Here is a 13,997-nt window from a genome sequence, read left to right as displayed (position 1 = left end):
CCGGCCGCCATGCTCTCCGGGGCGCTGGCGAGGCGCGTGGGCCTGTGCCAAGCCTTTGCTTGCACGTCTGCTGATGTGCTTCTAGACGAAGCAAGTGACACGGCGGAGCCCGGCCGCGGGGGTGCCTGGCAGCGTGTGTGGGCATGGGGAGGAGAGGGCGCTGAGCCCGTGCTGCCGGCTCTGTGCACCCCCGGTCCTGGCTCGGCCACGTGGTTTACGGCGTCCAGGCAAGTGACGTTGTTGGAGATAAGAAAACAGCACCCCTGATGGTTGTTCATTCATTTTTATGTATGAGACATGGCGTTACTACTTTCAAAATGAGATTTTTTTTAACGTTTTATTTATTTTTGAGAGAGGGAGAGAGAGACAGCGTGAGCAGGGGAGGGTCAGAGAGAGAGAGAGACATGGAATCTGAAGCAGCTCCAAGCTCTGAGCTGTCAGCACAGAGCCCGACGCGGGGCTCAGACCCATGAACCGTGAGATCGTGACCTGAGCCGAAGTGGACGCTTAACCGACTGAGCCCCCAGGCGCTCCTCAAAATGAGATCTTAACCCATGTGTCTAGCATTTGTTAATTCATAGATCAGATATCTAAACTGAGGCCATGAAACTACTTCTCTGCTGTTCACATATCAGTATATTTTCTCCCAGACAAAGGTAATTGGGAAGTAAATGTTTTTGTGAATGCTTGAGGGCTGTATGTATCATGCATATCTATTTCCACTATTGCTGAAACCCTCTGGGAGTTTCCACGGTGAAGTGTCCATTTGTTTCTGATTTGCACTCAGTTGCTTAGTCATGAGTCTATAGGTAACAACAGTCTTGCAGATTGGTTATACTTCTTATTCATATTAAATCCTATTATAATAACTGTCACTATCTCTTTATTACCCTTTAATCAGTATCTTAAGTACAGCAGGTGTGTGATTTTATAAGATATCATCATCACACTTTGTGCACACAGCGACGCGAGCAGTTGGATCGTGAAAGGGTCCAGCTGCCTCAGTTGTGTGTCCTATTGTGAAAGCCTTGAAACGTTTATTACNTTGATTTTGTACCCTGCAACTTGGCTAAATTCTTGGATCAGTTCCAATAGACTTCTGGTGGAGTCTGTCGGGTTTTCTGTGTAGAGTATAATTTCGTCTGCGAAAAGTGATAGTTTAACTTCATCTTTGCCAATGCTGATGCCTTTTATTTCCTTTTGTTGTCTGATGGCTGATGCTAGGACTTCCAGAACGATGTTAAACAACAGTGGTGACAGTGGACATCCCTGTCGTGTTCCTGATCTCAGGGGGAAAGCTCTCAGTTTTCCCCGTTGAGGATGATGTTAGCTGAAGGCTTCTCATAGATGGCTTTTATGATGTTTAAGTAAGTTCCTTCTATCCCAACTCTCTCTAGAGTCTTTATTAAGAAGGGATGTTANATAGGTGAGAGAAAGATGCTGGAATTATCCAGAGAAACTATATAGTCTAATTACTCCTGAGAGAAAGAGATGAAAAGGTCGGGAGGTGTAGAATTTACATCTACAGAATGGACTAAATTTGATTGTTTAAGTACGCTGGTGACCAGAGGTAATCAGGTCAGTGTTCTGGGGAAGAAAAGAAAAGAAAAAAAACCAGCCAAACAAAAAAACAAAAACAAAAAACAAAAACAAAAAACCCAAAAAAACAAAAAAAACCCCAAAAACAACACACACCAAAAAAGGGGGGAAAGGGAGGAGGGCAGCTCTCAAGCAGGGATGGGCGTGGTGTGATCCAGTGAGTCAGGCGGGAGTTCTGCCTGGAGGTTGTAGGGAGGAGAGTGGCGAGCTCCACCTCGCTTTTATAGGCGTGTAAACTTCCTGAGCCAGGGGCTCAGGCAAGGTTTGTTGCGCTTTTCAACCCAGACCAGTCCCAGCCTCCAAATCCCAGGCCAAGCAGCCCGCTGAAATTGCCACAGGCGATCCCCTGGCTTTCGCCTCCGGGCGATTCCAATCTTCCAGGCTGGCTCTGGGGGCGGAGCCAGAAGCCACTGCTCCTTTCTCCTCTGGGTCGAGCTGGGGGGCCTGGGTGGGGCGGGGGGCCTTGTCTGCAGGCGCGCTGGAGGGAGGAAATCAATTTCCCTCTATGTCTCAATCACCCAAAACACGAACTCGAAGTCACATCTGCCAGTTTTTAGCGCTTTGCCTTCCCTCTAGAGCTCCAGCCAGCCAGGCGCCCGCACAAAGAAGCAAATCGCGAGCGCAGCCCCTCCTGGGCGACTTGGAGCGTGGAGGTATTTTGTGCGCAAAGATTTTCTACACCCCGAGCGGAGGTTTTTCTGTTTCGGACTCTCTTTTTCCCCTCTCACTCCCCACAGAGGGGGGTGGCCCGTCTCTCCAGTCTGCAATCCAGGCCCGATTTTTACTTCCCCAGTTCGCACTCACATTAGAAGTCTTTCTCAGTGGAGTCTGCGTCCTTTCTCTCCCAATCTCTTGGGTGTGGTACGGTTTCCTATGGCTTCAGATCTTTTCCGTGTGATGCCTGGGCGCGAGTGCAGGTACGGAGCTCCCTACTTCTCCGCCACCTTGCCCCTCCTCTGTCGTTTATTACTCTTAACACACGTATTCATGTAGGGAATAAACGCCGCACTGGAGCAAGTGTCAAGCTAAGAACTGTTACCAAGCTTAAACTTCTTTAACAGAAAAAGACGTATTTCTATAGAAGCGTAAACACAAAAAGGAACTGTTAAATAAAGGAAAAATCCACAAAATTAGTTCTCTCTCTAAAATTGTTCTATTTTAGTATAATCTCTCAGTGGTTTGGTTGAGGAGTATTTCACATGTATTTTAACTAATGTCCACTTCCGTCTTAGTCTCCACATAACCGATTTAGGGAGGCTGGTGGCCGTGTCCTGAAATTCATGTTTGACTTGTTTGTTCATCAAGCTAATATTGGTTAGATGCCCATTTTATCAAAGAATGTTGCCAGGAATGAGAGAGACAAGCAGGGAGGTCAGGTAAGGGCCCTGCCCTCAGGGAGATGTTTGTTTGGAAGGAGAATGACATGCACGCACGAAGGCCTGGGATCCAGGTGGAAAGAGCTGGAGACGAATGGGTAAGTGCAGTATGGCCGGGGGCTCTGGGGGTGCGGGCCTGGGAGGGCGCAGGCTTGGAGGGCGGCACTGGCCTGTGGGGACGGAGCGGACGCAGACCTGCCACGTGTGTGGCAAGTGCCCGTAAGGATGATGATCACAGTGGGTGGAAAAGACCCGTCCCGGACCTGGGAAGGCAGGTCTGCCTGGGGAAGGGCATGGGAGGGGGTGAGGGGAACGGGCTTGTGAAGGGCCATGGAGGCCCCGGGGGTGTGGGGGGGGGCAGGAACTGGGTCCTGCAGGTTGATTGCTGAGGGTGGGGAGCAAGCCAGTGGTCAGCCAGCGCAGGAGCTCCTGGGCAGATCTGCTCTGAGACGGTGGGGTCCCTGCAGAAGAGGGGAGTCTGGAGCTCGGGAGAACTTTCTGGAAGGCCACACAGCAGGGTTAGAGAAGGGGCGGCAGGAGGGGTGGAACCTAGGATTAGGTCCAGGGTGGGGAGTAGGGGAAAGCGCTCTGCTGTATGGAAACTCAGAAAATACTTCCTGGTGGAAAGAAGAAAGCTTTAGATTCCAAATGGGATGGTTTTTGTTTTTGTTTCTGTTTTTTTTAAATTTTCCTATAGAATTTTCTATAATAACCCTTGAAAAAGCTGTTTTTTTTTTTTAATTTATTTCTAGGAGAGAGAGAGAGAGAGCGTGAGCAGGGGAGAGTCAGAGAGAGAGGGAGTCACAGACTGAAACAGGCTCCAGGCTCTGAGCTGGCAGTCAGCACAGAGCCCGACGCGGGGCTCGAACCCACGAACCGTGAGATCATGACCTGAGCGAAAGTCGGACGCTTAACCCACTAAGCCACCCAGGCGCCCCTGAAAAAGCTGTTTATGGCCATGAACCGCAGGTGTCCCTAAGCAGATCCAGTCGAGAACATTGAGGTTTTGCTCAGGAGTAATGAGCTTCGGCCCCAAGGCCAGGGCTTGAGCTGGTAGAGCGCGGACATGCCCTCCAGCCCCTAAGGCGCTGTCCCTGTAGGGACGGTGCTTGTAGGGGTCACACTCACGTGACAGCTTCCCTATTTTTGTTTTGTGGTCATCAATTGCTACCCAGATGGCACACATTGTATTTCCTCATTTTTCTGGGTCGTTGTGGGTGTTAGAAGGGTTGGTACAGTTTGGAGTGTTGAATGGTTAGCTCAGTTTTGGATTTACTGGTTGTTAGTGTCTGGTGGCACATCTGAATCCCTCCCCCCAAAATATTTTTGAGATAAATCAAAAACATGATTCTTACAGAATCAAAATGAATTTTGCTAGTTTTCTTACGATGGTCCCCAGCGCACAGCTCGGCACCCCGTTGGAGGAGGCACCCAATGACTATTTGTTGAGTTCATCGTTTCCCCATCATCTGTTGAATCCGTCGTCTGGAATACCTGTGTCATCAAAGTGCTCAGTAAGGGTCAGCGAGGAGGACTTTTCTCTTTGATGCAGGAAGGATTTTGAAATAAAGGACCAGTGCACCAATTCATACGCCGTTACAGTAACTCATAGGTTTATTAGGGTACAGTGTTCTCACCCTGTGAGTGCAGGGAAGCTTGGGTTTTGGAAGTCAAAAGACTGGTTCGAATCCAGGCTGGACCACTCTCTAGATGTGTGTGACCCTGGGCAAGTTATCTACCTTCTTTGTGCCTCCGTTTCCTCCTGTGGAAGATGGGAGTCAGGCTGTCTGGCTCACAGGAGTTGTGGGGAGACTATAGTGGGTAGTGTACATAAGGCACTTTCCCAGCGCCCAGCAGGGAGCAGACGCTCAGGGAGCCCCGGGGGTGTTCACGGTTGGGGTGGTTACAGATGATGGAATGCACAATGGGGTCCGGGTGCTAGTTCCGGTGTTCTCTGTCAGTCCTTGTGGTGGATGTTGACACAGGAGAGGGTAGCCGGTCGCAGTGTCGCTGAATCACATCACAGGCATTTTCGTGCACTCTGGTTGGGCACAGACAGGCTACAAATTATTTCTCAACTGAGAAAATAGAGCCAAATTAACATGTTTTATTTGAACTCCTGCTACTTAGTTTAAATGTTTCCGATGAGTTTCAGACAAGGGCGAACTGAAACCGCAGGCCTTTGAACAATGGAAATTTCAGGGCTTGTACTAGGTGAGTTTCACTTCTGTCTTTTCCTTATGTTTTAAAGCTCTTCGGTCTCTGAGAATGTGGTAGCGTTCTATCGTTTCAGACCTCAGAATTAGAATTGAAAACACAGGATTCTTTACCTGGGTTGATGAAAGTAATTTATTGTTTGCTGGGTCAAACACGGCACGCTATTTGTCACACTGTGGTTTGTGTATCTTTCTGGAAGCTTTCAACTTTGATCTGAGTCAAAGTACACTCAGTAGCACAGAAGACAGAGTTTTAAAAAAAGCCAGTGATGTGCATTGTCACTCTTAGAAGCTCTAAATCAACAAGTACAGAGACGCAGAGTGAAAAACGCTGCTCCTTTAAAGAGGCTTGTACGATCTTGTGAGAGCAGACCTCTGCCTTTCTTGGGCGAGACAAAGGTGTGGGACAATTTATTAGTTAAAGATTGAGTTCACTGTGTGCAGTCAAAAGGCGCCTCTTCAAGGCCAGATTCTGGCCCTTGCCTGTATTTTTAGGTAAACACTCGCATTTAAAAGACCTTGCAGAGCAGGGCTCTGTGCACATAAAAGCGGCTTTCTTAAACTGTCATCAGAGTGGATTTTAGAATGTGCTTTTAATACTTACAAGGTTGATGTTTGCCTTTTTAAAAATGCTATTTGAGATAGCTTTTTATTTAACTTTCCCCTCGGCATGCCTTTTACCTGACTTGCAGCAGCATTAAGGAGACTCACCTTGTTGAGAGAGCAGACGAAGTTTTAGGGAAATGTTGCACATGTGACCTTCTGAAAGTCAAGGCTTTAAAAAATCCTTGTTTAAACACCATAAAAACTGGATGGAAAACAAAGGCATATACTCTTCATTTGAACATTTGGTTTCAGATTCTTTTTATTGAGGTCGGGTCGATTATACCGGGAGATAAATTAATTGTTTTCCAGGACCGCTCTGTACTTCCATTTCCTCTCTGGTCGGAACAAACAGGGGCTCAGATCAATAAAAGGGTAGAGGAAAGAGGTTTGGGATGTGGGACGTATGTAGGGATTCAGCCCTCACCGCTCTAGATTGTGATTCTCTTAAAAGCTACTGAGCTCCATTGTTCAATCTGTATGTGTCGATTTAGTTATTGGAGGGGGCTCCGAGCTTATAAGAATATTGTCAGCAAGCTACAGCGTGCCACACGGTGCGGGGGTGACCGTCCATCCAGACAGGCCTTGTTTGTTCCCGTCTCCTTTGTTTCCCCTTTGGAAGCAGTCACTTCCCTATGAGTTTGTATTTCTGGACCCGCCATGTGGTCAAAGTCAAGTCTGTTGAGGTAAACTGGTGCGCCTTGGAAATGACACAGTTTCATGCACTTGACACATGCAGTCATGTAACCACCAGCATCAAGATCTGCAATGCGTCCTTCGTTACAAAACGACTGCTCAGGTTCCCCCTGTAGCCAGTCTCTTCCCTGGCGACTGCCCGTCTGTTCTCTGCCTAGTAGTGTCGCCTGCTCCAGAATGTCACACCCACGCAGTCCTACGATGTGTGACCTTCAGAGTCTGGCTTCTGCCCCTGCGCACACTGCTTCTCTTCCATGTTGTGACGCGTGTCCCTAGCTCGCTTTGTGGCTGAGACACGATCCGCCCGCCTCACTTGGATGGTCCATTCACAGGCTGGTGGACGTCTGGCGTGGTTCCTGAGTTTGGCGACTCTAAATAAAGCCGCTGTAAACATCCACGTACTGGTGTTGTTTGACGTTAGGTCTTCGTGCTTCTCGGACGGGTTTTTAAGAGAGGGATGATTAGGTCCTCTGGGGGAGGGGCGTTTGCCGCTTCCCCGGGTGCGCTGTGGACACGTCCAAGCTCTGCATCCTGGCCAGCGCGGGGCGCGGGCAGCCTTTCTCCCTCCGACCTTCTCCGCCCCCCCCCCCGGGAGCCGTCCTAACGACACATCACGGTGTGGGTTAAGTTTCCCCAAATGGAGAATGACGTTCAGAATCTTTTCGGGTGTTTATTTCCCACCTATGTATCTTGGTGAAGCATTTGTTCAAAGTCTTTTGCCCGTTTTTAAATTATATATTTTTTTATTGTAGAGAGAGAGAGTGTATATGAGTGGGAGAGAGGGACACAGGGAGGGAGAGAGAGCGAGAGCGAGAGGGAGAGAGAGAGAGAGAGAGAGAGAATCTTAAGCAAGCTCCATGCTGATCCCACAACCCTGGGATCATGACCTGAGCCAAAATCAAGGGTCAGACACTCAACTGACAGCCACCCAGGCTTCCCATGCCCATTTTTAAAAATTGGGTTGTTTGAATTTATTGTATTTTCTGGCTACCAGTCCTTTGTTAGATAAGTGATTTCCAGATATTTTTCTTGAGTTTGTAGCCTATTTTTTTAAACAATTTTAAACAGTGACTTTGTAGAGCAAACATTTCTAATTTTGATGAAGTCCAGTTTATTAATTTTTATTTTCGAGGATCATGCTTTGGGGTCACATGTAAAAAACCTCCACCTAACTGCAGGTCACAAAGATCGCTCCCATGACTTCTCCCAAGAGTTTCATAGATCGGCAGTTTGCCTTTAGACCTATGGTGCATTCTGGGTTCTGTTTATGTCAGGTGTGAGGTTTACACCAAGGTTATCAATGGGGTTTTTTTTGAGTATGGTTGTCCAAATATTCCAGCAGCTTTTGCTGAAAGCACTATCATTTTTCTTCTAATTGCCTTTGTATCCTTGTCAGAGTTCAAATGGCTGTTTGTGTGGGTCTATTTCTGAATTAGTCCGTTCCATTGATAGGTTTTTTTTTTTTTTTTTTAATTGCTTAGCCAACACCATACTGTCTTGATCGCTATTGCTTTATTCTAATTCTTAAAATTGGATACTGGGAGTCTTCCAACTTTGTTCTTATTTTCCATGGTTGTTTGGCTATTTTAGACCCTCTGCCTTTCCATATCAATTTTGGAATCAGCTTTAACGCATGCACAAAAGTCCCGCTGGGATTGTGATTGGAATTGCACTAAATCTGTAATGTGGTTGGAGAGAGTGTTCCAATCCATGAACATTGTATATTTCTTCATCTAATAAGCTTTTTCTTCCTTTCTTTTCATCAGGGTTTTATAGTTTTCAAAGTATGCTTTGTATTTATACCTTGATATATAATTTTTGGAGCAATTCTAAATGGTATTTTAATTTTTTCTTTCTCATTGTTTATTGCTTATATATAGAAATATAATTTCTGTAGGTTGACCTTGTATCCTACAAACTTGATAAACTCACTTATTAGTTATAGAAACCTGTTTTGTGGGTTCTTTGGGATTTTCTGCAATCAGGACATCTGAGAGTACAGCAAATTTTATGCTTTCTCTTTCTTTCTTCCTTCCTCTCTACCTCTTTCTTTCTTTCTTTCTTTCTTTCTTTCTTTCTTTCTTTCTTTCTTTCTTTCTTTCCTCCTCCTCCTCCTCCTCCTCCTCCTCCTCCTCCTCCTTCTTCTTCTTCTTCTTCTTCTTCTTCTTCTTCTTCTTCTTCTTTTCCCTCTCTCTCTCCCTCTCTCACCATACTGAACTGCCTAGGACTTACAGTGTGATGTTGAATAAGAGGGATGATTGGTTCTCTTATTTTAAGAAGAAAATAGTTTTCCCACCATTGACTATAATGTTAGCTCTACATTTTCTATAGAAGCCTCTTATCAGATTAAGAGATTTCTTTCTTATGATCAGTTTGCTGAGTATTTAATCATGAATTAGTGTTCAATTTTATTAATGCTTTTCTGCACCAATTCATGTGATTATCTGGTTTTTCTTCTTTTGTCTGTTTATATAATGGATTGCATTGATTTTTGGATATTTAACCCGTTTTGTATTCCTGGGATAAGCCCCACTTGATAATGGAGTATTATACTTTTTTTAATGTATTGCTAGATTCAATCTGCTAGTATTTGTTGCTAGAATTTTGTGGCTATGTTCATGAGGGTTATTGGTGTGTGGTTTTCTTTTCTTATAATGGGTTTGCCCAGTGTTGGTGTCAGGGTAAGGTGAGGTAGGGTTCCTCCTTTTTATATTTGTGTGTACACACACACACACACCCACACACACCCCCCACACACGAAAGTTTACTACAATAATAATATCTGAACCACCACCTCAATGCAGGGACTAGGGGATTACCGCTGCTTTGGATCTACCTCTGTTCCTTTCTTTTTCCATCCAGGGCTTTCCTGCAGAGGTCATCACCATGCTGAAGCTGGTGCTTGTCATTTCTTTGCTTTTGTTTATATATGTATTCTGTGTGTTTCTAACCCTCAACAATATGTATGCATTCTCCTCATTATTTTTCAGCTTAATACATGGCATCATACTAAATATCATTTTCTCGGACTTTTTTCATTTAGTGTTGTTTTTAAGATTCATCCATGCTGTAGCCTGTAGTTGTAGATTGATTATTTATACATAGTTTTCCACTGTGTGATGCTTATACCTTAGCGTGTTTATCTGCTCTCCAGCCCATGGCCATTCAGGCTTTTCTTAGTTTATTTTTTTCTTTAGACTTAGGGCTGCTTTGAAAGTGCCCACATGGAATGTAGGGGTGCAAGAATCTTACTAGGGTACATATCTAGTAATAAAACTGCTAGGTGAGGTGTGCAAATGTCCAACTTTAGAAAGCAATGTCAAGATGCTTTTCTATAGTGGATTCATGGGGGTTGTAGCGCCATATATTTCCCAGGAGGGTAGGGACCTGCAGTGCACTCACGAAGCTGCCATGCAAGCTTCTTTTCCTAAAAAAAATGTTGAATGTTTATTTATTTTGAGAGCAAGAGACAGAGCATAAGCATGAGCAGGGGAGGGGCAGAGAGAGAGGAAGACACAGAATCTGAAGCAGGCTGTGGGATCCAAGCTGTCAGCACAGAGCCCAACATGGGGCTTGATCTCATGAACCACGAGATCATGACCTGAGCCCAAGTCTGACGCTTAACCGACTGAGCCCCCCAGGAGCCCCAGCACAGTTAAGTTTCTTAAAGCCAGTTAAGTGTATTGTGTAAACTCATTGTGGTGTTCATTTCAATTTTCCTGATTACTAAGGTAGAAAAACTTTTCATATGATAATTCTCTTTTCATATTTCTTCTGTGAAATCCCCATTCATATCTTTTTTCTGTTTATCTAATATCTAATATTACCTTTTCCTAGTATAGCCATATGTAGTAGTTTATATATTTTGAATATAAGCCCTTTGTCAGTTAGATATGTTGCTGATATTCCAATTTGTGCTCAGTTATTTTCATTTTATTTATATTATTTTTTGGTAAAGAGAAGTTTCTAATTAAAAATATTTTTTAATGTTTATTCTTTTTTTTTTTTTTTTTTTTTTCTTGAAGAGAGGGAGGGAAGGAGGAAGGGAGACACAGAATCCGAAGCAGGCTCCAGGCTTCCCGAGCTGTCAGCACAGAGCCTGAGAGGATCGCGACCTGAGCTCAGGTTGGACGCTTCACTGACTGAACCACCCAGGTGCCCTGAGAAGTTCTTAATTTTAATGTAGCCAAATTCATCACACTTTCTCTTCATGGTTAGTGCTTTTTGTGTCTTTAGAGGTGTGTCTCTACCTTGAAATCATGAAGATGTTCACCTCAAGTGTCTTCAATTTACCTGGAATCGAGTTTCATTTATGACAGAATGTAGGGAATCCAGTCTGACTTTTTTCCCAGAGAAGATACTGAATTTTCCCAGGACTGTTTGATAAACGGCTGCCTCTCCTCCAGGGAATACAGACCGTCTGCGTTTCGTGCGATCCTCCCCCCTTGCTGTGTGGGTCTGACTGTGGGATCCCTGTCCCCCTCCGGTGGCTGGCTGCCTGTGCTGTGTCCCCGTCGTACGAACTCGGGAGTTGGGACGTTTCTTGCTCCCCGGTGGCCTCTGCCTCCCCCCGTCACCTTCCTCAAGAGTGTCTTGGCGACCGTTGGCCCTTCACCGCTGCCTAGAAACAGGCGGTCACGGTCGGCAGAAAGCCTCCTCGGAGCGGGACCGTGTTCCTGTTCCACGTCCGCCGGCCCCGGGCGCCTCGGGAAGGCCCGCGCCCGCGCCCAGCGGGGACTCTGTCCCTGTCTCGTGCTTAGTCCTTCTGGGAGGCCTCTCAGTAAAGCCCGGTGACAGGTCTCTTGGCAGGTTTTGCTCGCCTCACGTCAGCCTCACACTTCGCTGTCTATGGATTGTTGTTGCTGTTGTTTGAATGGTATTAATTATTTTTCTTTTCTGTCGCCGGGGATTGTCCGGGGAGCTACTGTGATAAGGCCTGATCGGAATACCTGGAATATTCCTGCTGTTTCATCTGTAAACAATGGAATCCCCTCTTCCTCAGCTGTCAGGCCCTTATCCCGTTCTCTCCTCTTGCTGTGGCCTTGCCAGGGCCGCGGGGAAGAGGCCGCGTGTCCTGCTTCACTGCTGAGCGAAGGAGCGCGGCCCGTGTTTCGGCACCAACGCGGCGCTTGCTGCAGACTTGCCCTCCCGTCCGGTTTATGCTCCGGACACTAACGCGCACCTGACAGCAGGTGCTCCCTGCAGTGTGGCCGNCGGCCCTGGCCCCGGGACGCGCCGCCGCCCGTTCCCCCGCGGCCCCTCGCTTGTGACCTCGCAGCATCCCTGCACACGCACGTGGGCCACGAAGCTCACCGACGCGGCGCGCGGGCTCGCGGCCCGGAGGCTCTGACACAGTGCAGGGCCCACTCAGGTGCGGGCTGCGACTCTTAGCCCGGCAGAGGTGGGGCGGGAGGGCACCTCCAGACACAGCTGTGGGGTTTAGGACGCGCGGCTTCGTAAGGTATCTTCACTTTCTGTGTGACTGTCATCTGTAAGTCGTGCGCCTCGGTTGGGGATTCGGTTATAATTAGATTCTTTATCTTGTAAGCATCAGAATATGCAAAGGTGAGTCTGATTTGTCTTCCTCGTAAACACGAGGGATGCTGGGTGTTGTCTTGGTGTGTGGCTCGGCCCGGCCCTCAACAGTATTTAGCCCCATGCATCAACAACACGGGTCAAGTTTCATGGTGTCAATCTTCGCACTGTGGGGACCATACTAGAAAAGAACACATATTTACTGAGCACTTAGTATTCAGAGGGACTCTTTTAGGTAGTTTTGCATAAATTGTCTCATTTCACACTCATGCTATCATATAAGATAGGTGGCCCGTTTTTCCTTCGTTGAAAAAACTCAGAGTTAGAGGGTCGAGGACACTTGTCCGGGTCAGCGAGGTACTAAACATTTATCCAGAACTCAGATCTACTTCCTTTACATTTAGAGCTTTTCCCATGTACTAAGTTTGTCAGAGGCACAAACAATAAAAATTATCTTAAATTTCCAATTCTGGTTTATTCTCACCAAGAGGTCTTCCTGAAACAATTTTAATAAGCTGTTCTCAATAATTGTTAGGAATAATAAAGATGTGACATGTGTATATTTAAGGCCAGCTTTGTTTTCTGTCTGGCTGGGAGAGGTCCTTGGGTCCTGCACAAAACATGTATGCCAAGAAAAATGAATGTTCTGTTTGTTTAGGACTTCAATGAAAGCAGAATTTGCCAGATATACTTTGTTTTCTTTAAGTAGTGGGAAAAAATTATTGGCCAAAGCCACGTTCTCAGAGTCCAACTGTGATAAAGGGTCATGGATGTCGCCTTGAACCTCAGCGGACGTGGGTCCTAGCACCTGACTAGACCTTCGGGGTTTGCCTACTTGTGAGGGCGGTGATTTGGTGAGGTGCCTCTGGAATCACACAGACGCTGGTGGGTGGACTGGGGGCACGCAGGGTCCCCGGTAAGGATCAGCATTGTCCCTGCCTTCCAACTTGCCTTCAATGGAAGCCAAGGGATGGAAAGAATCCACCGAGCAAGAATTAGTTGAATGCTTACTGTCTTACAGTTGCTGATGTGAGGCCAGAACAGTCCAGAGCTGAGGCAGGTCCAGGAGGTCAGCTGGCCCATCCCCCTTATTCTATAGAAGAGCAAACTGAGACAAGAGGAAGTGAGTCGTACAAGGGTATGCGGTTATCTGTTGTCGAAACTTAGGAGCCTCATGGTTTGGTCTCAGATCATTCCGTAATACCTTCAGGGCGGCTTGGAGTTTACCGTGAGAGGACTTGGGTCACCTACCCAGAGCAAGTGAGAACAGATGTGTCCACACTTCAGCAAGTGGTCGGGGAGCAGAGTCGGCTAGAGCCCGAGGCGTCCCGTGGAAGAGCCCCCTCCGGGAAGTGTGGGCGGGTGGGGGAGTGAGCAAGGTGGAGAAGGGGCAGGAATTCGCGGTCACGTGCTCCGGGGAAAGGGGCGGGATGAGCGTGTCCAGGCAGCAGAGGANCCACCTTGCAAAGGGCCCAGGCCTGGGGCGGGCAGGGGCTTGGACCTGATGTCTTCACTTCCGGTGCAGAGGCGACAGGGACATTCAGGAGGCATTATTCGGCTTTTCCCTGTTTGCCCCTGTATCTCTGCAGTAACTTACATGAACTTCCTTTGTGAGGCATCAGGTTTTCCCATTAGTTGTCTTCAGCGTGTTTGTCTTTCCGGGAGGCCTGGGGCCTCGTGCGCGTGATCGTCCAGGGCCTGGCGCCGCCACTCACGGTTCTGCAGCGAGGGGGCCGCCTCAGCGGTGGAGTGCAGGGGGCTGGGGGCACCGTGACGTGCTGCACGCGGCCCAGGGCGTCGGGTGTCGGGGTGGGGTGGCCGTCACGTGCAGGAGAAGCCAGGCGACCAGAGGAGACGCCGCAGTGATGATCCCGGCAGGTTGTGCGGAGTGTCTGGGTCAGAAGAGGAGGAGGCACCGGGGAGCAGGAGCCCACGGAATGTGGCCGCCAGTAGGCGTGCGCTGTCCCTGCCA

Source organism: Crocuta crocuta, unplaced genomic scaffold (genome assembly GCF_008692635.1).
Source record: "Crocuta crocuta isolate KB4526 unplaced genomic scaffold, BGI_CrCroc_1.0 scaffold408, whole genome shotgun sequence".
In the NCBI taxonomy this organism is placed as follows: domain Eukaryota; kingdom Metazoa; phylum Chordata; class Mammalia; order Carnivora; family Hyaenidae; genus Crocuta; species Crocuta crocuta.
This window is presented reverse-complemented; position numbering follows the sequence as displayed.